General features: G+C 35.8%; 1 pseudogene across 1 annotated transcript; it reads left to right on the top strand.

Moving 5' to 3' along the window:
• Positions 1-811: 811 nt before the first annotated feature.
• Positions 812-23,672, top strand: LOC306877438 (3-hydroxyisobutyryl-CoA hydrolase, mitochondrial-like; annotated as a pseudogene). Its single transcript has 13 exons — positions 812-843; positions 1,561-1,603; positions 1,959-2,090; positions 2,166-2,250; positions 2,372-2,452; positions 4,117-4,181; positions 7,991-8,069; positions 12,880-13,025; positions 16,118-16,204; positions 18,562-18,620; positions 20,616-20,698; positions 22,525-22,639; positions 23,557-23,672. The product of its transcript is annotated as a 3-hydroxyisobutyryl-CoA hydrolase, mitochondrial-like (transcript).
• Positions 23,673-24,316: the final 644 nt, after the last annotated feature.

Here is a 24,316-nt window from a genome sequence, read left to right on the forward strand (position 1 = left end):
TACTAATTATAATACTGAATAACACCCAGTATAATACTCCATAAAGAAACATTTGTAGTTGTGTGTTTATGAAGGAGTTGCAGGTCCATAAGACAAAAGGGGAAGTCAAGCGTTTCTGAAAGTCTCTGACAACCTCGTAAACTTATTCATTTATTTTTAAATTACGGACTTCATATGGCACGACATAACAGGACAAGACCGACACAAGATGATTTAACAACTGTGAACATTAGCCAAGTAAAAGTAGGAAGCATCTTTTCCAGCATATGATTCCTACCGAACATCTCGTGATGCTGCAGCCACCGGAGACAATATCGACTGCCCGGCACGAAATGCCTCGTCCTCTGAAGCCGAAGCGAATTTATAGGATAAAACAGTAAGGATTAATAGTGAATAATATCGTAAAATATCATGAAAGGGAGCAGACACAGCTGTTCCCCTCTTGTTCGCCATGTCTTTTATAGCCACGCACTTCCGGCGTCGGTACAGTTGCCTAGCAACGCAGGCACCTCTATAATAATAATATCGGCGTTCTCCTTTTCGTAGTTATCAAAACCACTCTTTTATAGTTAAATACAGCCTTATACATAAGATAATTAATTGACTATATTTTTTATCCAAAGAAAAAGGAGCAAAATCTGTGCTATTCAATAGCAAAACGCCGATGAAATTGTAGTGGGCGGTGTAGGGACTGTTGTGACACATCGCGAGATTTCCTCGATGGTGTCGCGCCACCATGACGTCAAGAAGCAGGGCCAATGAGCAGTGGCGCCAGTGATCCAGAACATCAGCTGAACTCCGAGGTTTAGCCATGCCGTTAATAATCTTAACATCTGCGCACAGGTGAGTGTTCCTCAAGTGCCACAGGTTTGATGTTATCATGGATTCGTTATGCGTATTGACTCCAGAATTGAATTATTGTTTGCAATTTGATGTGTAGATCTGCAGATATAGGTCTCTTTTCCAAAAGAGAATGAATGAGATAAAGTTTGGACATGTCTTATGAATATACAGTAGCTAATAAAGTAAGGACAGTGTCGCGTGCGTGCGTGCGTGTGTGCGTGTGTGTGTGTGTGTGTGCGCGCGTGTGGTTTATGAGGACATAAATTTGTATAATGACATGGATATGACAGAGGTATTACAATATGAAGGTGGTTTATGAGGACACTGCCTATGTCCCCGTAATTCAAAAGGCTTAAAAAAACGGTGTTTTTTTGAAAATCTAAAAATGCACAAAGTCTCCTGTTAGGGCTAAGTTTAGGTGTAGGGTTGGTGTATAGCACACACAGTTTGTACAGTATAAAAACCATTACGCCTATGGGATGTCCCCATTTAGATAGCTAAGTAAACGTGTGTGTGTGTGTGTGTGTGTGTGTGTGTGTGTGTGTGTGTGTGTGTGTGTGTGTGTCAGTCATGAGGGAATGTTGTGTATTGTGTTCTTGTCAATAATAAAAGGGATAAACATAAATAAATAAACATAATCTACTGTATATTTGAGGTTTGATGTTAAACTCAACAACAACAAAACAGTAACATCATGGTTGATTTTATCCCATATAGATTACGATCAATCTGCAGATTGCAGAGAATACAAGGACACGTGGTAAGTTTGAGCTTTAAGCAGGGGTAAGTATACATATCTTTTTTTTCTTTCAGCTAGTCAAGAGTATGGACACATTTAATCAAATGTATGATCCTTTTCATTGAATTTTTTATGACTATTTATGACCCTAAAACTCTTTTGGTATGGTGTCTCTTATAAAATGCTTGAAATAATTTGTCCTTTTTTTCATCAGATTGTCTTGTGCTTAAATGCTTGAAATTATTAAAACAGCATTTTATTTTTAAAAGAATATGTGTAAACTTTGACTTGTGATGTACTGCACATGTTTTAACATTGTATTAATTCTACTTGTTTCTCCCATGGAATACTGTTTTATTATTGTGTCTCATTTCAGATGTCGAGGAAAGCTGGGTCTGAAGTTCTATTTGAGACAATTGGAAACGCTGGAGTCATCACACTAAACAGACCCAAAGCTCTTAATGCTCTGAATCTCACCATGATCAGACACATCTACCCTCAGCTCAAGGTTAGGGGAGACTGGAAACCTACTTCATGTGAAAATTTCTGACTGTTAACCTGTTTTAATCATTGTGTTTTGTAGAAATGGGACAAAGACTCAGAAACAGATCTAGTGATCATTAAAGGGGCAGGGGAGAAGGCATTCTGTGCTGGTGGGGATATCAGAGGTATTTATGTAAGATAATAATACAGTTTGGTTTTTCATTTACTCTTAAATGGATCTATGCATTGATAATGCAGTCAAACAGATCTGGCATTCACACTGAAATGCAAAAAATATTTTCCCAGCTGTCACAGAAGCTGGAAAAGCAGGTGATTCTCTCGCACAAGACTTCTTCCGTGAGGAATACATTCTTAACAATACTATTGGTATGTTTTCTCACTTCTGTTGTCATTAATGAACAGATTTATTTATTTATTTTATTAATCAATTATTTTTATTTATTTGTACTCTACTTCGGTACATATCAGAAACCATACGTGGCTCTAATTGATGGAATTACAATGGGAGGAGTAAGTGTTGATCTAAAATTGTAATCTTGCTGCACAAGTTCACCAGCAGATGGTGCTGTCTTCCATAATTTAGCAGAATATGGCATCAAAGGAACCAGAGTAGCCAGAGGTGATGTGGGCCAGCTTGTCTTGTGTTTACAAACATATAAAAATAAATGAAGGACAAAGTGTCCTGCTTAATATAAAACATACAACTGTACCATTCTTTTCATTGTCACTATGAATTTTTCCAAAAACAGTAGGACTCTCATTGCCACTGGCTTCATGCATAATGAACAGTCTAGGTGTTATGATTTGTAAACATATGCATGAAAATATTAATACATATGAGTTATTATTATACTGTATGTATTTTTAGTGCAATTGTCAATATCTTGCAGTCATGTTTGACGATATGATCTGCAAGCCAGTTGTGATGAATCAGTTCTCAATTGTTCTTCCATTGGTAGGCTATGGATTTGTGTTTGAGTAACACTTTATATTTATATTTATATTCATGTTGCATATTACATGTAGGCCTAAAAGTCATTAATTTAATAATTGATTACAGTTGCAGTTCGAGAGATGTATCTCAAATGATTACGGATTCAAAAAATGTATACTCAAAATTATAAATGACAAACAATTCTGCTTGGTGAAAAGAAAAAGGAAAAACAACCGAGAGGTGCCTAAAATTCTTTTTAATTCTTAAAGGAATAGTTTACTCAAAAAAGAAAATTTTTCACCCTCAGGCCGTCCAAGATGTAGGTGGGTTTGTTTCTTCATCAGAACAGATTTGGGGAAATTTAGCATTACATCACTTGCTCATCAATGGATCCTCTGCAGTGAATGGGTGCCGTCAGAGAGTCTAAACAGCTGATAAAAACATCACAATGATCCACAAGTATTCCACATGACTACAGTCCATCAATTAACATCCTGTGAAGAGAAAAAGCTGCATGTTTGTAAGAAATAAATCCATCATTAAGCTGTTTTAACTTTAAACCGTCACTTCTGACCAAAATGCCAAACAAAAACGGGAAAAGTCCATAATTGTTCAGAGCTGTTTTTGCTTGTAAACAGTGTTTGATCTGTGCATATTTCTGATTCAGATGAGACTACTTTTTCCCTGGAGAAAGTAATATTATGGATAGAGGACTTGACTTGTCTTTGGTTTAAAGTAAAAAAAAACGTCTTGATGGATTTATTTATAACACACGCATTAATTAAAGTCTTGTGGATTACTTTTAGATTATTATTTTTTTTATCAGCTGTTTGAACACTAAATCCGATGGCACTCATTCACTGCGAAGGATTCATAGGTGTGCAAGTGACCATAAGACAAAGTGCATAGGTCTCCAAATCTGTTCTGATGGTCAAACAAACTACTACATCTTGGATGCCGTAAGGGTGGGTACATTTTCAGCAATTTTTCATTTTTGGGTGAATTATTCCTTTTAAAAAAACTTTAGTGCTTGACTGTAAATATATTTGAAACACTCTAGCACAACAGAGCATTTGAAATATTACTGTCTTCGTAGATTCATGGGGCTCTGGCAGTAGGAGAGCAATGCCCCACGGTGGAATCTGTCAGCTCCTGGTGTTTCATTGATCAGGGATTCTTTCAAGGTCGAGGTACGGTGATTCGGCTGCATCCTTTGGTCTGAGCCGTTTGATGCGTAGCTGCTGCGTGATTTGTTTCAGCTGAGGACTCTGAACTGTTATTTAAGAATGGAATGACCATGCAGGTTCACTGAGAGCGTTCTGACCACAGATGTCTCTAAGGTTTAGAAATAGATTTTTCCATTTACTCAGATATTTGAGAAAAAGAAATGGGCAGTAGCTGCAGAATCACAGATAATGTTATTACAGCGTTTGAAAGGCAGAACCGCATTATTCCACTACGATTCTTGTTCATCTTTTTTCAGCACTTCATTTCTTGAAGAGATTGTTTACTCAAAAACAATTTTTATTATTTACTCATCCTCATGTTCCAAACCTGTATTCTAGTTAGTTAAATGGGATATATATATATTTGAAATGATTTTAGTTCCTCTCATACTTATTCTAAAGCAGCTTTCCAAAATCCCTGTTTAGAGATTTAAGAGACATAATTGTCCTATCAATATAAATAGTAGTAGATTATCCAATAAATCACCATGAACATCAGAATGATTTTCTCCAGTGGTCCAGCTGAATCTCTGTTTATGGAACACATTTAGTAATGGAAGAAATATGCAATCACTCATGAGAGGCGTAACATCATATCTCACACCTGCAGTGTATCAGTCGGTGGCTGAGTGTGATCTATGCGCATCTCTTTGATCCCTCACACAGGCCTGTCAGGGGGTGGCCGCGCCGCACCTTTAATACCTTCCTGACCGCCACTCTTTATCAGCTATTCCTGTATTGTTTTTCTTTTGTAAGAATGTTCTCTGTTTGCTTTGATCATATAGTCAACATTTGTGGATCACTATAACAATAGTTTTTTGGACCCCACTGAATCTTCATTCTGATTAATTTTGCTTGTGCGTCTGTGTTTAGTATTTTGGGATTTTGAGTTAATTTCCAGTCACGGCATGCAAAACTACTTTGGACCTTACAATCATTATGGGCAGCAGGATGTGACGCAACAATCTTTGGCATCGCTTATGAATAAATTATAAATTATAAATGACAAATAATAATAAATTCAGTGTTACAGATTTGGGTAGAGCAGTTAGAAGTAGGCCAGATTCACTCCAGATTTAAATAAAATCATTAAACACACACACACAATCTTTCATATGACCTCTGCCAAGTTAATTTTGACCATCTCGTTTATGTAATGAAAATCACGCCTTTAGTGATTCAGTAGCTTGATGCTCACCATATGGTAAATCATAATTAAGCAGAGCCACAGGACAGATGCAGTGATACAGAGGACCGGAAAGAGAAGGACATCTGTTATATAAAAAGACAGCTTGAATGCTACTAGCTACACAGAACTGCTGCATTGTTGCATTTTGAAATATGTAGACCACAATTTATGATGTAACTTTGTTTTCTCTTTAGTGGTCCATATTAGTCTCCTAAAGAGTAGATGCTTGTGTTTTTGATAGGTACTGTTTTCCATCCTGGAGCTGATTCTTAAATTTAGAAGCTGGCTACACTGTCTGCAAGTTTTCGGTCTGATTCCAGCCAAACATTTTGATGATGAGAATTTCCACCGCTTCTAGGTGAATGATTTGATGCCTCCAGCTACAACATGTGCTTCCCGTTTGACTCAGAATACTTACGTTGCCACATGAAAATGCTGTTACCAAACTATTCCGTTTTCTTTTTCAGTCTGTTCTGACTCTGTGATAGTTTGGATGGTTGTTCTCACTTTATCGTAATCACCCTAATGAGTTGTCATGTAGGGGACACACATACTGCTCTGATCACAACATGCTTCTCAAATACCCCAGGAGAAGATGATTATTGTCTTTAAATGAGCAACCCATTGAGAACACAGTCCCCTGTTGGTTTCGTAATAACTGATTTTATGATGTGTATTTTGTTCAACTAGATGAGTCCATGTCAGACATGCTCTGTGATATGAAGAGTCACATCAGCTAAATATATTGAAGTGATTAAGACGATGATGCTATCTTATACTCATCTTTTTTATGACCGAATCAGGTTGAGTCTTGCAGTGGCGACAATGGAAAAAGTTGTAGACGTTTGGCCATGTTATTTTGTGTAACAACAATTTTTAAAATTTTACGCTTCATTTTTTTTTTTTCAGTTTCTAATTTTTTTGAGGATCATTTATCTAAAGAGCAACGTGACTAATGGTTTATATAATGCTATTACCGTTCAAATTAATAATTTTATTCACCAAGAATGTATTCAATTGATCAAAAGTCACAGTAAAGACATTTTAAATTTACAAAAGATTTCTATTTCAAGTAAATGGTGTTCTTTTGAACTTTCTATTGAAGAATCCTTAAAAATGATCATGTTTCCACAAATATATTAAGCAGCACAACTGTTTTCAAGATTGAAATTAATAAGGAATGTTTTTAAGCACCAAATCAGCCTATTATATTGATGATATTTGGCCAATATTGATCATTTTAGAATGAATCGGTCAGTTATTAGTGCTAAAAGACCTGATAACTATTCAGCTGTAATGCACCAAGAGTATCAGCTGTCTGCTAGGGTTGCTGTGTTGTTGTTGTGCCACGTGCACCATTTGTTTCTTATCCTACACGGTTTGTGAACAAGCTGTGAAGTTTCAGAGCACATAAAAATATGGTGTGCCGTACATCAGTGACTGTTTGTTATTCCATTCCTGCGTCTGCTGCTGTCGTGATTTAGGGTCTCAAACACTGCTAAATCATCAAACCTGGTGTTGGTGCTTCACTATGGCTACAGTGCTGAGGGAGAGACTTAAGTTCTGACACTGTGCATATGGTTCACCACAATCCAAATGAGCTTTTTTCTTTTTTCACACAATAGGAGAATTTTGCCGTCTTCACATAAATCATTTCCCTAACATGACACTTTATAGTAACCGTAGGCTGTTATTTTTAAAACATCACAGTTTCCACTGAGATATTAAGCAGCACAACTGTTTTTGATAAAAATGTTTATTCAGCACCAGATCATATTGGAATGAAAGATCATGTGACACTAACTAGAGTAATGGCTGCGGAAAATTCAGCTTTGCCATCACAGGCATAAATTACATTTTAAAATATATTAAAATAGAAAACTATTGCTTTAATAGTGACCTAATGGTTAGTGAGTCGGACTCATAATCAAAGGATTGTGGGTTCGAGTCTCGGGCCGGCAGGAATTGTAGGTGGGGGGAGTGAATGTCCAGCGCTCTCTCCACCCTCAATACCACGACTGAGGTGCCCTTGAGCAAGGCACCGAACCCCCAACTGCTCCCCGGGCACCGCAGCATAAATGGCTGCCCACTGCTCCGAGTGTGTGTTCACGGTGTGTGTGTTCACTGCTGTGTATGTGCACTTTGGATGGGTTAAATGCAGAGCACGAATTCCGAGTATGGGTCATACTTGGCTGTATGTCACTTCACTTTCACTTTAAATTGTAATGATATTTCGCAATATTAATGTTTACTGTGTTATTGATCAAATAAATGCAGCCTTGCTGAGCATAAGAGACTTTTTTTCAAAAACTTTTTTTTTTCTCATGTCTCAGAGAAAGCTATAAGATGGCTCTAGAAGACTTGTAATATAGCATATAAGTTAAATTGATTTGAAACAGGAGGATGAATAATGAATTTTCATTTTTGGGTGAACTGTTCCTGTAGTGTCTTTTAGTTGATGGGTGAGGAGACTTGAACCCTCATTCTACGGCTCTCTCCATCTGTGAACATCGTACCCACTTATTGATCTGTACTGTTTTTCTCTCTCTCTGCAGGGCGTGGGTCTTTCAGTTCATGGGCGGTTTCGTGTGGCCACTGAGAAGACACTGTTTGCCATGCCAGAGACGGGCATTGGTAAGAGGCAACCTGTGTTCCTCTCTCTCCCTGAGGGTTGTAACTGGGTTATAATCTGAGATTTCATTAATAATGCAAGATGGCTTTGGTTTCACAGAAATCAATAGTACTTTATCCAAAAATATGGATGTGAAAAGTAAATGTAAATTATACCATTTGCCAAAAAAAAAGAAACTGTAAAAGAATAGTTCACCCGAAATTTGCTGAAAATTTACTCACCCTCAGGCCATCCAAGATGTAGATGAGTTTGTTTCTTCATCCAAAGAGATTTGGAGAAATTTAGCATTGCATCACTAACTCGCCAATGGATCCTCTGCAGTGAATGGGTGCCGCCAGAATAAGAGTTCAAACCGCTGATAAAAACATCACAATCAGAGTAGAAATCTTTTTTTTTTTCTGGGGTTAATTACAGTAAGATTTTTTCACAAATATTACTTTGCATCTTGACTGCTAGATATTTCAAATCTTTCAACTCCGTACCATTCAGAGTACAAGCAGATCAGTGTGAGATGACACAGCACACATTTTTTTTATACTAAAAACAACCCTGTGTGATCTGTTTTCTTCTCAAATCATTGCCTGGCCCAAAGACCTCTTCAAAGCAATCTTTCACAGCAGATTGTTCAGATCAGATTTATGTGGAAACAGTGTTGAGAGATGGTGTGGATTGAAGCACCTGTCTGATGCTTGTGGTCTCTGAATGAGCGGCATGCTAAAACGCTCCCCGGAGCACAGCGTCAATCTCCCTTTTGCTCATGGAAGGAATTCTGGCGATGCGGACAGCATCCAATCAATCTGCCGCTGATATGTAAGTAGGTGGGTCTTGTTCCAACCGTGGAGCCAGCAGATGATTCGTGCACTGCAGTATGTAGATTTAATTTTGTAACCTCTCATCTGATTTAGGTGGACAGCTCAGTTCATAGTGGCATTAATTATGTTAGGGAACAAAGTATAAAAACAGAGTACAAGCACAAATTGCCAAATCTGTAAGCTTGTAAATGGAAAAAGAAGATTTTTGTTTTTTCAAAATGTAGTGTTAAAAAAAATTTTTTTTAAGCATGACTCGCACTACAGTTAACACTACCGAACATTTGGGATCTGTATGATTTTGACATGTTTTTGAACATTTATGCTCACCAAAGCTGCATTTATTTGATCAAAAATAAAGTGAAATTAGTAATATTGTGAAATATTATTACAATTTAAAAATAACAGTTTTCTGTTTTAATATGGTTTAAAAAGGAATTTATTTGTGATAGAAGAGCTGAATTTTCAGCAGCCATTACAGTCTTCAGTGTCACATGATCGTTAAGAAATCATTCTGATTTAATGCTTAAGAAACATTTCTTATTATGAATGTTGAAAACAATTACTTTGCATAGTATTTTTGTGAAAACAGTAATACGTTTTCTCTACAATTCTTTGACAAATTGAAAGTTCAAATTAACTCTACAGTATTTATTTGAAACAAAACTCTTTTGTTACTTTTGTTTTTTACTTTCACTTTTGGCTAATGCTTATTTGCCGAATTAAAAGTATTAATTTCCTCAAATTAGTTAACAGTTATTCCACTGCTGATGTTTTTTGAGAAACTGAGCTTGTCATAAACTTTAAATTCATCACTTACTCACCCTGAAAATATGTGGTTAGACATGAAGGTGAGAAAATGAAGACACAAAGTTCATTTTTGGGTCCAAATTGAATGTTTCCACATTCATCTTTCATAACCATCCTCTCATAATACATCCAAGTGTGCGGCATCTCGCTTTTATTGCACATGCTTTCAATTTTTCGTGTTCCTTTTCATTCCACGTTCTAATCACACCCTGTGAATGGTATGTCTGGAGCGTCGATGCAGTATAAATCAGATTTTCTGTGATGAATACTTTGCCCTTGTCCCTATCACATGCTCCTACACATGTAGGCAGAAGTCTGCCTCTGCTATTGTAATTCATTATGGACTCCTAATGAGAGAGCTTTACAGCAATTCCTCCTGTTGTACAGCGTCCTTCAGCTCTTGCAAGCCTTGGGCGAAGACTCCCTGCTGTACTGTTAGAGTGGCAGGAAGTAGTGCTAATCACGGTCTGTGACACATCTGTTGAGCGTCTGTGCACGTGTGTATGTGTGTGTGTGTGTGTATTTGATTGAGTGAATGCACAGTATCTGTGTGCCATCACCTGCTAATTAAAGCCTGTGTCTCAACCCCAGATGAATGAATAATCCTCTTTGGGTTTGCACTTGTCTTAATAGTTTATTCTGCTGTAAGGTGGCCAGACTCATGAGTCTTGTAGGAAGGTACTTCCATATAGTAGTACTTCTTTGACATGAGGTGGTTAAACAAATACTACATCATATGTGTGCATTGACTTTGCTCTTCGATTCAGCTATTGATTAAAAAACGGCCTATTAAATATTTTATTGTATTATTTATTGCATATGAGACTCCAGTCATATAAGCAGCATAATCAAGGAAATCTGCATAATTATTTTAAACGGGTTTCCCAACAGGTTTCAATGTTTGCCAATTTGCTATTTGGACAAACATATCCCAGACATCCCTCCCCAGACTCACACCATTGGTAGAGCTCATGTTTCTATCTACAGTCAAATTAAAAAGTGCAATCATTGTTTTTCCCCACATTAATTTTTACATTTTACACATAAATTAGTACTATAAAAATATTTTTAGGATGAATAACTTTCCAGATGAGCCAAAATATTCTTTTGAAAAACATATTTGTTTGTTTTTTCAGATGAGACTCTAGCAATGTAATTTTGATATACTAGTTTTTGAAAATATTGAATTGGATTTTATGTTTTGTTTTCAATTTAATGTTGTTGTTTTGTCATTTTTATTAGTTTTATTTTCATTTGTTTTAATTAATTTTAGTTTATTTAGTTTGTTCTTTAGTTCTTTTAGTACTGCGGGAAAAAAAAGTTGCCTCGGCAATATTTTTTAAATATAATTTTAATAAAACTTTTTTTGTTTGTTTTTAGTTATTTTGTTTCAGTACCAAAAAAAAAAAAAAAAATTTTATTTTTTATTTTTTTTAATGATTTTAGTTTTAGCTAACAATAACAACCCTGGACTCGAGTCAGCAGCATAATAAAAGTTTCTATGGAAATCTGCATAAATAATGATTGATTAACAAATGTTTTGAACAGGTTTTATACATGTTTGTCTTATTGGCATTGATTGAAAAACACCCCAACTCACACCATTGTTTGAGCCGCTGTTACTATGAGGGGTCTCTCAAAAAAAACATGTTTTAATAGTGTTTACACTTTTCTGGGAAAGAAGTATAGTGCTGGGACTCTTGTGCAGTTTTAAAGTGGTTTAAAAAAAAAACAGATTTTTTTTTTTTTTTTCATATATGCTATAAATGCTTCAGGCTAAGTGGGATTCCGGAAGGAAAGCACCATGAGCAGCATGGTAGCAGTAGCCTTGAGCCATTTATGCTGAGCTGTGGTATTCGCCCATGGCGGCACCTTCTCTGACAATGTGCCAGCCATCTGTGCCCCCCCCCCCCCCCCCTCCACGCCTGCAACCTGGTTCCACCCCTTCACCCCCTTCTGCTGATGGATTATTTGCTATTTGAGTTTTAAAACTATGCCGGCCATGAGACAAAGCCACTGGGTGAATGGCAAGCGTAATCTGCATTTATGATATTACATTTGCCTCCTGGAATCAGGTCAGGGGACCTAATCGTGTCCTGCTTTATTCAAAATTGTACCTCATGCTGGGTGTATCAGCCCTTGCTTCTAAAAAAAGCGCATCAGGTTAATAAGATTGTAGTGCCACTATGCCATTTCATAACCACATCCTGCAGACTGAACAATGCATTTAATTACTGTTTATGCTAGGGTTTTACAAACTAGCCTGAAAATAAATAGTGTAAAAATAGTTTATAGTTTTTTTTATTTGCATCTTTTGGCTATAATATAATAAAACATCCAATTACTTGATTTTTGAAACCACATAAAATTTTCTTATGTTATATCTACTACTTTTTCTACATAGTATAAATGGTCTGTATATATGGAAATATACAGCACCCTTTATACTTTACAAAGAGTGTCCCTTGAGATTTTAATATTTGTCAGGTCATTGGCATAAAAAAATTAATTCCCCTGCTTTATGTGATAGTTAAATAGCTCATATAATCAAGGTCATTTATTCAAGTATGTCCTCAGTCTTGGTTTTAATATTACTTATGAAATCACTTTTAAAAAAGTGATTTCATAAAAAGCTGATTTATACTCCTGTGGCCAGAAAATAATCTTTTTTTCTTGTGTAAAGAGCATTGAAAGTCATGTCTCATTGGTTCTGTACAATCTTAAGTTGAAGGACGACAGTATAGAATAAACACAGCAGATGCAGAGTGTCACTACAGTGAATAAATCTTATTAAGAGAGGCAAGAACCAATCGTTAGGGACTGAAATACATCGCCAAACTGTTTGTTCAGTGACCTTGAGTTCGTAATAATTTTTTTCTGCATTCATTTTCTCAATGAGGATTTAAATAAATTCTAGAAGCCTTGAACCAAACCACCCAGCTCTGAATTACAGTACATTTGATTCGGTGCAAAACAGTGTTTGAAAACATGAAAAAAGTACAGACTTTACTAAAAGTAAATCAACTAGTCATTCCATGAAGCATTGCAATCAATTCATTAATATAATTAAAATTTATAGATACAATTTTTGGAGGGTATTTTTCAGTGGAGAAAATGATTGGAATTTTTATGTCCAGATTTTTACTTGATGTCATGCTTTAAATGGCTTTTGTTTTGTGTGTTGTTTCTATAGGTCTGTTCCCTGATGTTGGTGGTGGCTACTTCCTGCCTAGGCTTCAAGGCAAACTAGGCCTCTTTCTTGCCCTGACTGGGTTCCGCCTCAAAGGGAGAGATGTTCAGAGGGTCGGGGTGGCTACTCACTTTGTGCAGTCCGACAAGGTAATGTATATAGAGATTGACCAACATACTGGCAAGTTAATCAGGTAATATTTGGCCATTTTGAGGTTACAAAGCTATTCGATTGGCCAAATAAATGTCACTTTGTTGTAGTCTGCTTATGGCCTTGTGAATAGATATTGCACATTTTTCTCATGTCAAAGATTTTGTGAATTGAGTAAATATTGTAAAATTTTATTGTCTAGTTATTTTCATTTTTCGCTTTCATTAATTTTATATAAAATATTTTATATTTTACAAATAAAATACAGTGTTGGCCAAAATGATTAGAACACTAGGATTTTCACCAGCTAAAAATGGTTTTAAGTCGGTTATTTCTATCTGCTGTAGTGTATCAATAGGAAATATCAGTTTACATTCCAAACATTTATTTTTCCATTAATTGTAATAATCCAGTGAGATTTAGCAGGTAGGTTTCTTGAAGCATCTTGGAGACGTTGCCAAATCCAGAGTTCTTCTGGATTTAGTCTGTCTCAGTTGGTCGTTCCAGACAGACTGGATGATGATGAGATCAGATCTCTGTGTGGAGCACTGGCTGTTGTCAGACTCCTTGTGCGCACAAAATTATTACAATGAATGTTTGCAAATGTAAACTGATATTTCCTACAGCAAAAGATAGAAATAACTGACTTAAAACCATTTTTTAGCTGGTGAAAATACTAGTGTTCCAATCATTTTGGCCACCACTGTATATAAATATTAAATAAACTGAACTTATAGTTTATTCTATATATTTTATATAATTTATAGCATTATTATACACACACATTTGATATATTGGATGTGATTTTCACGTTATGCAATGTTTTCACATCCAGCTCCTGGTTAGAGCAGTGCTAAGAAGCTATTATGATTGTAGAACAGTTTTAAGACAGTTTCAAGAGGATGAAACTCAAGGTAACGATGACTGGAAGGGAGCTGTGCTGGTGCTGGCCTCCTGGGATTTTGGGCTGCAGTTCTTGCATTTGATGCTGAAATGAGAGAAGTTAGTGAAAGGAGAGGACTTAGTCAGCGTTTCTCAGGCTTTCCAGCGAGTGTTCGGCAGCAGGGGGCGACCGAGCCCTGACACTACGCCCAGTTCATGTGCCAGAGGTGAAAATGGGGACCAGGGCTTGGCACTGCTGGAGAGAGGGGCATGCAAGCCTACACAGGCACGCACACACATCCTCTGGCCAAGGACAGACGACCAGCAGGATCTGGCGTACACACTACACACAGAAGTGACTTGTGATAAAAATAACCACAAAAGGGCTCTGAGGACAGGGTGTTCGTTTGTACTGCAGAACTAGTTGTGAGCAGATTCAGTTTGTTTTATGAGCAATGTAAAACAACCCTGACAATTATATAGTGAGTCAGCCTGTATTATCATTCATTATCACCACAAGCAGCACAGAGTCAGGGAATTTAAAAATTGTGATTTTCAGTTAAGAGCAAGAATAAATTAATTTTTCCAACATGTGGGAGCCTGATGGGAGAATTAAATGCCATTCTTCCTTTTATATCCTAGTGTAATGCATTCTATTCAGTATGTTAGTATAGTGAGTTTGTTCCAAACCAGCCTTAGAAAGAATAGTGGCTTGTAAATCCCTATGAGAAAATGCAGTGAAAAATTGAAAATATCCATGCAATTAGGAGTTTCATGTGAGGGTGAAAAAGTTCCTCATGCAAATTTCTCATGCAATTTTTTTGTGATGATGACACTAAAAATTTTTTTAAATAACTTCTATGTGAGCAGTGCCTTGCGAATGTATTCATACCCCTTCATTTTTTCACGTTTTGTTATGTTACTGCCTTATGCTAAACTGCTTTAAATGACTTTTTTTCCCCAGATCAATCTACACTCCATACACCATATTGACAAAGCAAAAACAGAATTGTCACAACTTCTTAAATTTATTAAAAATAAAAAAACTTAAATAAGTACATTGCATAAGTATTCATACCTAAATATTTAATTAGGTATGACTAAATATTTAGCTGAAGCAACTTTACAGTCTCAAGTCTTTTTTGTTTGATGCGACAAGCTTTGTTCATCAGCATTTGGCAATTATCTGCCATTCTTCTCCTCACCTCTTCACCTCTCAAGCTCTGTCAGGTTGGATGGGGCCAGACGCACATTTTCAAGTTTCTCCAGAAATATTTGATTGGGTTCAAGCTCAGGCTGTGGCTGGACCACTCCAAGGACATTCACAGAGTTGTCTATAAGCCACTCTTGCCGTGTGCGTAGGGTCATTGTTCTGTTGGAAGGTAAACCTTCTGCCCAGTCTGAGGTTCTGAATGCTCTGGACTGGGTTTTCATTAAGGCTATCTCAATATTTTGGTGCATTGAGCTTTTCTTCTACTCTGATGAGTCCCTCAGTCCCTGCTGCTGAAAAACAGCCCCACAGCATGAGGCTGCTACCAGCACACTTTACTTTTGGGATGATACTCTGCAGCTGATGAGCAGAGCTGGTTCCCTTCAGACATGATAGGCCAGCTCTAAGAAGAATCCTGGTTGTTTCAAACTTCTTCCAAGTGTAGTAACACGTACAAGTAATATGAATGCTCCTGAACTAAATTATAGATAAGGGTATGAGTACTTATGCAATGGAATCATTAAAGTTTTTTTATTTTTAATAAATTTTCAAAGATGTTAACCTTTTTTTTGTTTTTTTTTTGCTTTGCCATTATAGTGTATGGAGTGTAGATTGATGTGGAAAAATAATTTAAAGCAGTTTAACATAAGGCAGCAACATAAAACGTGAAAAAAATGACACACAGTGTCGCAAGACAATGTATCTGTGGATAGTGGACCTGTTTTTGCATGCAAATTTTAGCTGATGTGACCTTTTATACGCAATGTTGGGAGCACACTTGTGGTCCCTAAAAGGTTGTCCTGGTAAGCAGCACACTGTGTTTTGGATCAGAGCTGTTTTATATTGTGTTTCACTGTGCCCCAACAGTTACCATCAGGAACACCTTGTAAAAATTCCTGTTATAAACAACACTTTTCTGCTCTTTAATATCTGATTTAGACCCACTAGATTGTTTCTACCTGTGATGTTGAGAATTTTAACATTTATCTCTCCTATCAGATTGCATCTCTTGAGAAGCATCTTGTTGATCTGAAGTCTCCATCTAACAGTGATGTGGCCCAACTGCTGGACTCTTATCAGGAACAGGTATGTGGCAAAAACAGACGTGACTTTTTAAAAAACTTTCACAACCTGAGTGTCTGCGGTTACACTGCACAGTGGTGGGCTTGAATCAGCCACAGTATACAACACTGATGCATTTGCTTTCAGTGCATCTTTATATAGTTACAAATCTTACACACATGTGGAAGATTTTCTCACTTACAAGGAACATTAAAAATTTTTTTTTTTTAATTTTAAACATTATTTACCCACCGTGTGTTTTGGTTTTTGTTTTTTCCAAACCTGTATGAATTTCTTTCTTCTGTCAAACACAAAAGAAGGTTAAAAAGTGTTGGTGTCCAAATTACATTGCATCTCATTACCAAAAAGGAGAAAAAAGAGTTAGTCATAAAATTACAATAACACCGCCTTTCAAACGTTTGGGGTCAGCAGTTTTTAATTAATACTTTTCTTCAGCACAGATGCATTAAATATTACCATAAAGAAAACTATAAAGAGTTCTACTTCAAAAAATCCTGAACAAAAGGTATCCTGGTTTCTTCGAACATATTAAGCAGCACAACTATTTTCAGCATTGATAATAATAAAAAATGTTTCCTGAGCACCAAATCAACATATTAGAATAATTTCTGAAGGATCATGTGACTGAAGACTACAGAAATTGCTACTAAATATTCAGCTTTGCCATCACAAGAATAAATCACATTTTAAAATATATTAAAATGGAAAACAGTTATTTTAAATTGTAATAATATTTCACAATATTCACAATAACTTTTACTGTATTTTTTGATCAAATAAATGCAGGACGTATTTTAAAAACAATGTTACAGACCCAAACTTTTGAACAGCAGTGTATTAAATAACAGTAATGTTATTATAATGTAATGTTATTTTATATATCAAATTTGTTTACACTTTATTTTAAGGTGTCCTTGCTACAGTGTAATTATACATTTAAGTACTGAGTAATATTAATTAACTACATGTACTTACTATATGGTTAGGGTTTGGCTTAGGGTCACTTGCATGTAATCATGCATTATTAATTGTTATTACAATAGTAAGTTCGTATAATATGTGTAAAAGGACACCTTACAATAAAGTGTTACGAAAAATTTAATATATAAATTATATAATATATAAATATGATATGATATAATTTTAATAATTATCTTTATTGATGTTATTTTTATTGTTACTATTATTATATAATTTATTAAAATGTAACAAGAAGCTATGGACCCTGGTTTCAGCAAGCTATAATGAACATGAAGTTCGTTTGATTGAGAGTATTCCCAAGACCCTCCAAACGCTCAAAGTCCTCTGCTGTATTTTATTATATTCATTATACACATTATGAGTTTATGATCATTATGACTGGTATGGATTTATGGCCGTCTGTGTTTAATGCTGTGAAGTTGTGTGTGCTGAACAGGAGTGTCTAAGTGAAGATTATGACTCATACAGTCTTTACGTCACAAAGCTTTCCAGAAATCCTTGGGAAGGAGGGACTGATAACACGCGACTTTCATGCTCCGGACAAACAGCTTTCACAGAACCCTCCCAGACCTCTTTTGAGCATTTCTTTTATTTTGTTCTCTTTTAATATCAACAGATCTTGAGATGAGCCTAATTTAAAATGAAAAAAAAACACTGAATTATTTAGAGGTAGTCTGTGCATTATGATATGGCACTAATGATGTTATTTATATCTGTCAATGATCCGGCTTCAAAGAGAGTTTTATCTACAGCAGCTGTCACTAAGCCATAAAACAGTACACTTATATCAACTTTGTTCATCGAGGTTACACTTTAAAGCCACTAGATTGTTTGATACTAAAGATTAGATAGGGTGTATCCAGACCTTAGCAGATAAGGGAGAAGACACTTTCATTCTGTTTTCAGAGTGCTAATAGAGAATCCATGACATGGAATCACAATTCAGTGACAATGTATTGAAATGGAGAGATCCGTGTCTCTTTATCTCCAGAGCAAGCATAAAATGTCATGTCACAGCTTTTAAGCATTAGGAGGGTATAAATTAGTTCAACCAGCAGTACACACCTACACAGAAGATGAAATGATAAATGGCCTTAATCTGAAACAGTCAGTCAATGGTTTATTTTATATACAGTAGAATATATACACGTGCACACACACACACACACACACACACACACACTCAGGCACTACCAGTCGAATGTTTTGAAAAGATGGTTCTTATTATTTTTGTTCAGCTTCAGACACAGCCATGGTATCTGTCCTCACACACTCTCACACACAGACAGTTGAGGATTGTAGCTGTCTGGGTTGAAATATAGCCCTGTATATGTGCTTCAGCTGGTGTTTAAACACAGACTGCTGTTATGTCTCCTCAGAGCAGTCTGGATGCTGAGAAACCTTTCGTGCTGCAAGAACAAACAGAGGCCATCGGCAGGTAAACCTGAACGCTCTTCTCTCCTTGCTTTATTGTTATATGCCTAACCCAGAATATAATTCAACTAAAGCTCTCCCTTGAAATGGAAAACTAACCTTTGGTTAGGTGTTAGATTTTAAGTATAATTTCCAGTCTGATATTGCTTTTGAAATGACCATGTATGTTTAGTGATGCTTGCTGAAGTCAATTGACCCTTCGCAAAGACCCCCCTTCATTACTGTTGCTGCAGCCGACAAGCCATGCCGCTCTCACGCCACACATCATGTTCTCACGCAGTGAAAAATACATCATGGAGCAAAGAGGAAACTGACAACGCGCCGACAGAGCAGGTTACTTTATACATGAAACAAAGTAGCAGCTTCTAAATTAAATTTTTTAAAGAAATTCAAACAATAAATGCCGTTTTGTGGCTCTTTAATGTGTTGTTATAGATCGCTGTAGTGCCTCAGTTCAAGCGGCACGTGAACCGATCATCTCTTCCTCTTTACTAGTTATAACATGAAATAAACATTAACAGCAGAAAGATGTAATTACAGACTATTTTTCAAATTCAAGTTCACTGATGTTAATCTAATCTCCTGTCTAGTTTGTTTGTCGGACAAAAATGGCAGATTCGGCATTATGATTCATTGTTCAGATTGCCTGCGAAGGGACAATTGGCACCTTTTTGAAGAACAAGAATTCATGTGCTTTAAAACATTCATTACACTTGCCCTACTTCCAGTGTAAGTGCACAACATGTTTTTCTTCTGTTTTAACAACCGAGTCATGATCAAACATTTAGCTATAGTTAAACATCAGTGTGAATATTTTCATACTTTATTTTTTTATTTGGTTCACCAGTGCATTTAAATTCTTTCTCATGAGATTCTGGATCATTCCACAATAATTCATAATCAGAATTGTAGGTTAACCGTTGATAATTCAGTTTACTGAAATACAGAGGACAAAACTTAATTGATTCAAAATGTCATTTAAATACCTATTTTCATCACTCGATCCTTCAGAAATGATTCTAAAATACCGATTTGGTGATGAACAAACATTTTTATTATTAACAGTGTTGAAAACCGTTGTACTGCTTAATATTTTGTGAAATTCATGAATAGTGATTCAGCAAGAGTGCACCAAATTGATCAAATTTGACCAAGTGATACTTTTTTGCTACTTCACGTTCACAAGTGATGCTTCTTTTTTCAGGATTCTTTGAGGAATAAAGAGTTCAGAAGAACAGCATTTATTTGAAATAGAAACCTTTTGTTATTATAAATGTCTTTACCATTACTTTTGATCAATTTAATGCATCCTTACTAAAAATTAATTTTTATTTCCTTCCAAAAAAAAAAGACCTGTGATGACCACAAACTTTTGAATGGTAGTGTATGTTTTTAGTTATATCTCCCAGCCCCGGTATAAATCAGCATTATATTTAAGCTGTAATATTTAAGTGTGAATGGCAGTGGCACAATAATTGTGTATCTGCATACTGTGACGATGCCAGTGTGGTAACTGTGACTCTTAATCATCTGCAGGAGCGGTGCTGGTAAAACTTGGAAGCTTCTAGCAATTTATGGCACTCTGAAAGGCCCATAATTCCATGTGCAGGGAAAAAGTTGGGTTTGTTGATAAAAGGCCTGAAATGATCCGACTGAAAAACATTGGACATGCTCCAAAACTCAGTTTCCACCATGAGCAGAGCGTGTGCAATGTTGTCTTTGTCTTCCCTTCCGCTTGTTTGAGTGTTTAGTGGAACAAACTGCTGTGAGCCTATACACCCCTTGTTTACCTGTTTTTGTGGTTTTCTGCATTGCATATGAGCCTTACATAACGTCAGCTGATGCTGCACTACACTGCTGTCCCAGGATTAAATCGGATGACTAATTTGGCTTGACTGCTTGAGCATGATGCAGAAAAACTTCCACAGATGGGGTTTGCATACGTGTTTGTGTTTGCAGGACTGGCCCTGTCATTTTTGTTATTGTTCTATTGTTTCAGGCTCTTTTCAGCTGGAAGTGTGGAGGAGATCATAGAGAACCTTAAGAAAGATGGCTCTGCTTTTGCACTCAAACAGACAGATAGTGATTAAGCATATTTAAATAAATTTAAAAAAATGACGCAAGAGTGAAAATTGTTGTGATTTAACAATTTCAGTCTTGTCCTCGCGCAAAGCTACTTATGACTTCAATATGTAGCCTATGCTTTTTGTTTAGATATTGTTTTTTTATCACTTTGAAATTTTACAACCTTAGTCCTCTTTCACTTTCATTATATTGAAAAGAATGTCCTTGAATATGACCTTAATGGCCCTTTTGTGTACTACAAAACTAAAAATAATTGATACAGGTTTGGGTCGATATGAGGTGAATTAATTATGACAGTATTTTTATATTTCACTTTTTGGATGAATTATTCCATTAATTAGCAGACCAAGTATATTCAAATAGAAAAATAGAATTATATCACAATATTATTTTTTTACTGTATTTTTGTTCAAATAAATGCAGCCTTGATGAGCACAAGAGACTTTAAAAAAACATAAAAACATCAACATATCTATTTCTGATCCCCAACTTTTGAATGATATAGTGTAAACACAAATCAAATTAATATCAAGCAGATAGTATTTCAAATATCATTTTGCTTTGTTTATATAAAAAAGTAAGATTATATTTTATACTTGGTCCCTGCGTTAAGGCAAGCATTTCATTCATTCTAACTCCGAAGTGCAAGGGGTTTTTATGAACCTCATAAAATGACATAGCAATAGGGAAGGTCGTAGCAAGGTTTGGTTTATTGTTCTTCAAACAGGAGTGTATTTCCATGTCCTCCTCCTGCAGCTGGGTAAAGCGTGTGATGGTTTCTGGGATTTTTGGCGAGATAAACAGAATGAGCGCATATGGCTTCTTATTTGAGGTCTGCATGCTCTCTGCAACATGCAAACCCTCTCTTCTGTTGCGTAATGGGCCCTGAATCATATTATACCTCATTAGTATTTCAAAGCCATTCTGTTTTTCCTCCCATAGCGCTACTTTGTCACGCATCACTTTGTTTAGAGTGAGCTGTAGAAAGGAAATTGATGTTTGACATAGTGACGTTTGATTGTTGAATATTTACAGTTGCTGTTGCTCAGTATATGTGTGGACTATTATTTTTTGAGTGAAATTCTGTTTCCTGCTTTTGTCCTTTCGTGACCTAAACAAAGTTACTATATAAATAATCACAATACCTCATCATACTGTATTATACAGAGTGCCAGTGATATAAACAGAACATGCCGTTTGAATTGAATGTGAGGTTTTATGACCAAACAGGTCATGTAAGGTTCTCTCTAAACACAAGGCTGTTTATGGACTGGTCCTCTGCTCATGTTTTTATCAACAGTACACTTGGCCATTACCCTTGTGTAACCTCCCTGTTCGTACATTTTGGTTATGTGTGGATGGTTTGACGTCTTCCCCAGCTCACATTATTTTATTTTATGTTTTGTTTTTTTAATTTATTTATTGTTTGATAGATTGGGAGATATTCAACCGTTCAAAGAAAAAATTCAAATGAAGACTTTGCTCACCCAAAACAGCACATTTCTACAGCTTCTGTTAATGTTTGTGAAAAATTCCATCCACTGTTTTATAAGTCTTTCAATGTCATTGAAATCAAAACTAAAACTCAAAATTTAAAATGAAAGTAACTAGCTTCTCAGTCTGTCTATTTAACATTAACTTCATTTAAAAAAAAAAAAACTTAAATTTCCATTTTCGTTACTGCCACACAAATTAAAACGATCTCTGTTGGCTTTCATGTTGTAAAATAAAAAGATTATACTTTGTTGATACAGTCGGATATTCGAATTGCTATTTATTTATTGTCATTATTAAATTTGTTATTTTTGTATTGGATTTTACAGACTCTGTCCAAAATGTCCCCAACCTCACTGAAGTTAACTTTCAGGCAGATTCAGGAAGGAGCGAGAATGAGTTTGCAGGAGGTGTTGGTGATGGAGTATAGACTCAGTCAGGCCTGTATGGTATGTAATGCAATTCGCTGTAAATGCAGTGCTTTATCATTTCATTACACAAATCGAATCAGCTTAAAGCTGTGTTGGCACATTTTTCACATGGCAGTTATTCATTTAGGGGAAATATTTGTAGTCATGAGTTTTTACTTTTGCTTTGCAGAGAGGCCACGATTTTTATGAGGGAGTCAGAGCAAAAATTCACATATTAGTTCCTATTGATAAACTGTATATAAGGTGTACCAAAGAGTTGGTCAGTATGTAACCTTATATGTAACCTTGAAGAGTCATTTTCTCTTCGTCTCATTTAAATTCAAAGACAATCAAAAAAATTTAATTTAAAGCAATTTAGGAAGTATAGTGTTCTGCTGCAATAATCCATAAAATAAAGGTTGTAATTTATTCAATTTGACATTTACACATTTCTATAAAATTTGAGCATTGATCTAATATATCTGGAAATATCCCGTATGATGGGACTATGATAGTATGTATATGGTTAATTCATATTTTTGTTAAAACTACATTGGAGATGACTGGTTTCTTGGAATTGCATTCCATTTTAAATTCAAATTACAACTCCACATCCTGTTTACTTCCTTAGTTAAATTCAAATTCAGGAACTCAATTTAAATTTTCATTGAAAGTCATTATCTTTAAAATTATGAATGAATGCATATGGGGGGAAAATATGTGAGTAAAGGTTAAATTACATGTTTGTACATTGTTGATGTTAAGAATGATATAATGTCTGTTATTGGTAATTATAAATGTTATTTATAGGGTTTTACCTCAAATGAATGTGCTTCTGCACTCATGCAGGTTTCTTAGCCAGGTCCACTCACCTAACCAGTTTTTTTTCCAGAACCACCCCAGAGAAAAGTCAGGGCATAACTGACAGATTTTTCCCCTCTCTACTTGCAGTGCTAATCGATAAAGACCAGAGTCCAAAGTGGAAACCTTCTACCCTGTCTGGGGTCTCAGAGCAGGCTATAGCAGAATGTTTCAGCTCTCTGGGTGAAAGAGATCTCAAACTATAGAAACTCCCCTCAAAAATCCTGTAAATTGCTTTCACAAACCTCTGAAAGTTATCAAAAAAATCTGCATTGTTATTTCTGTCAGCATAGCTGACGAATGCAAAAATAATCCTGCTGTTTACAGCTAAAGCAAACGTTCCTCTGAGACTTCTGCACAGATCCACTGATCCTTGTGATGAAATGAACAATGCTAGTTTCTTGAGGAAATTCAGAGGTTTGGGGCTTTTTCTTTGTGCCATTCCATGGGAAATGACATTTAGAGTAAGATAACTATTGAGAGCAGCCTAGTCATATTTTAAAGGTAAAGTTCATCCATAAATTAAAATTGTCATTTTCGTAACTGTATGTGTTGTGTAACTTTTTTTTTTATTTTAGAATGCAGGTCTTTCCCACTAAATTAAAATAAAGGAGATTCTACAGTTTTGAGTTATGCAGAAAAAAGTAAGTGCAAACAGGTTAAAAATTACATTAAATTGCAAAAATAATGACAGAATTTCTGTTTTTGGGTGAACTATAGGACAATGTGAATTTACAGCACTCCTGTCAGGGTGAATTTTGTGCTGGGAAGCATATTTTGCATTCTTAAAAATGTATTTTTCATCCATACTGTGTAATCATTTGTGTAAACCCTGTGGAAAGTAAATGGC

Source organism: Barbus barbus (genome assembly GCF_936440315.1).
Source record: "Barbus barbus genome assembly, chromosome: 11".
NCBI lineage: Eukaryota > Metazoa > Chordata > Actinopteri > Cypriniformes > Cyprinidae > Barbus > Barbus barbus.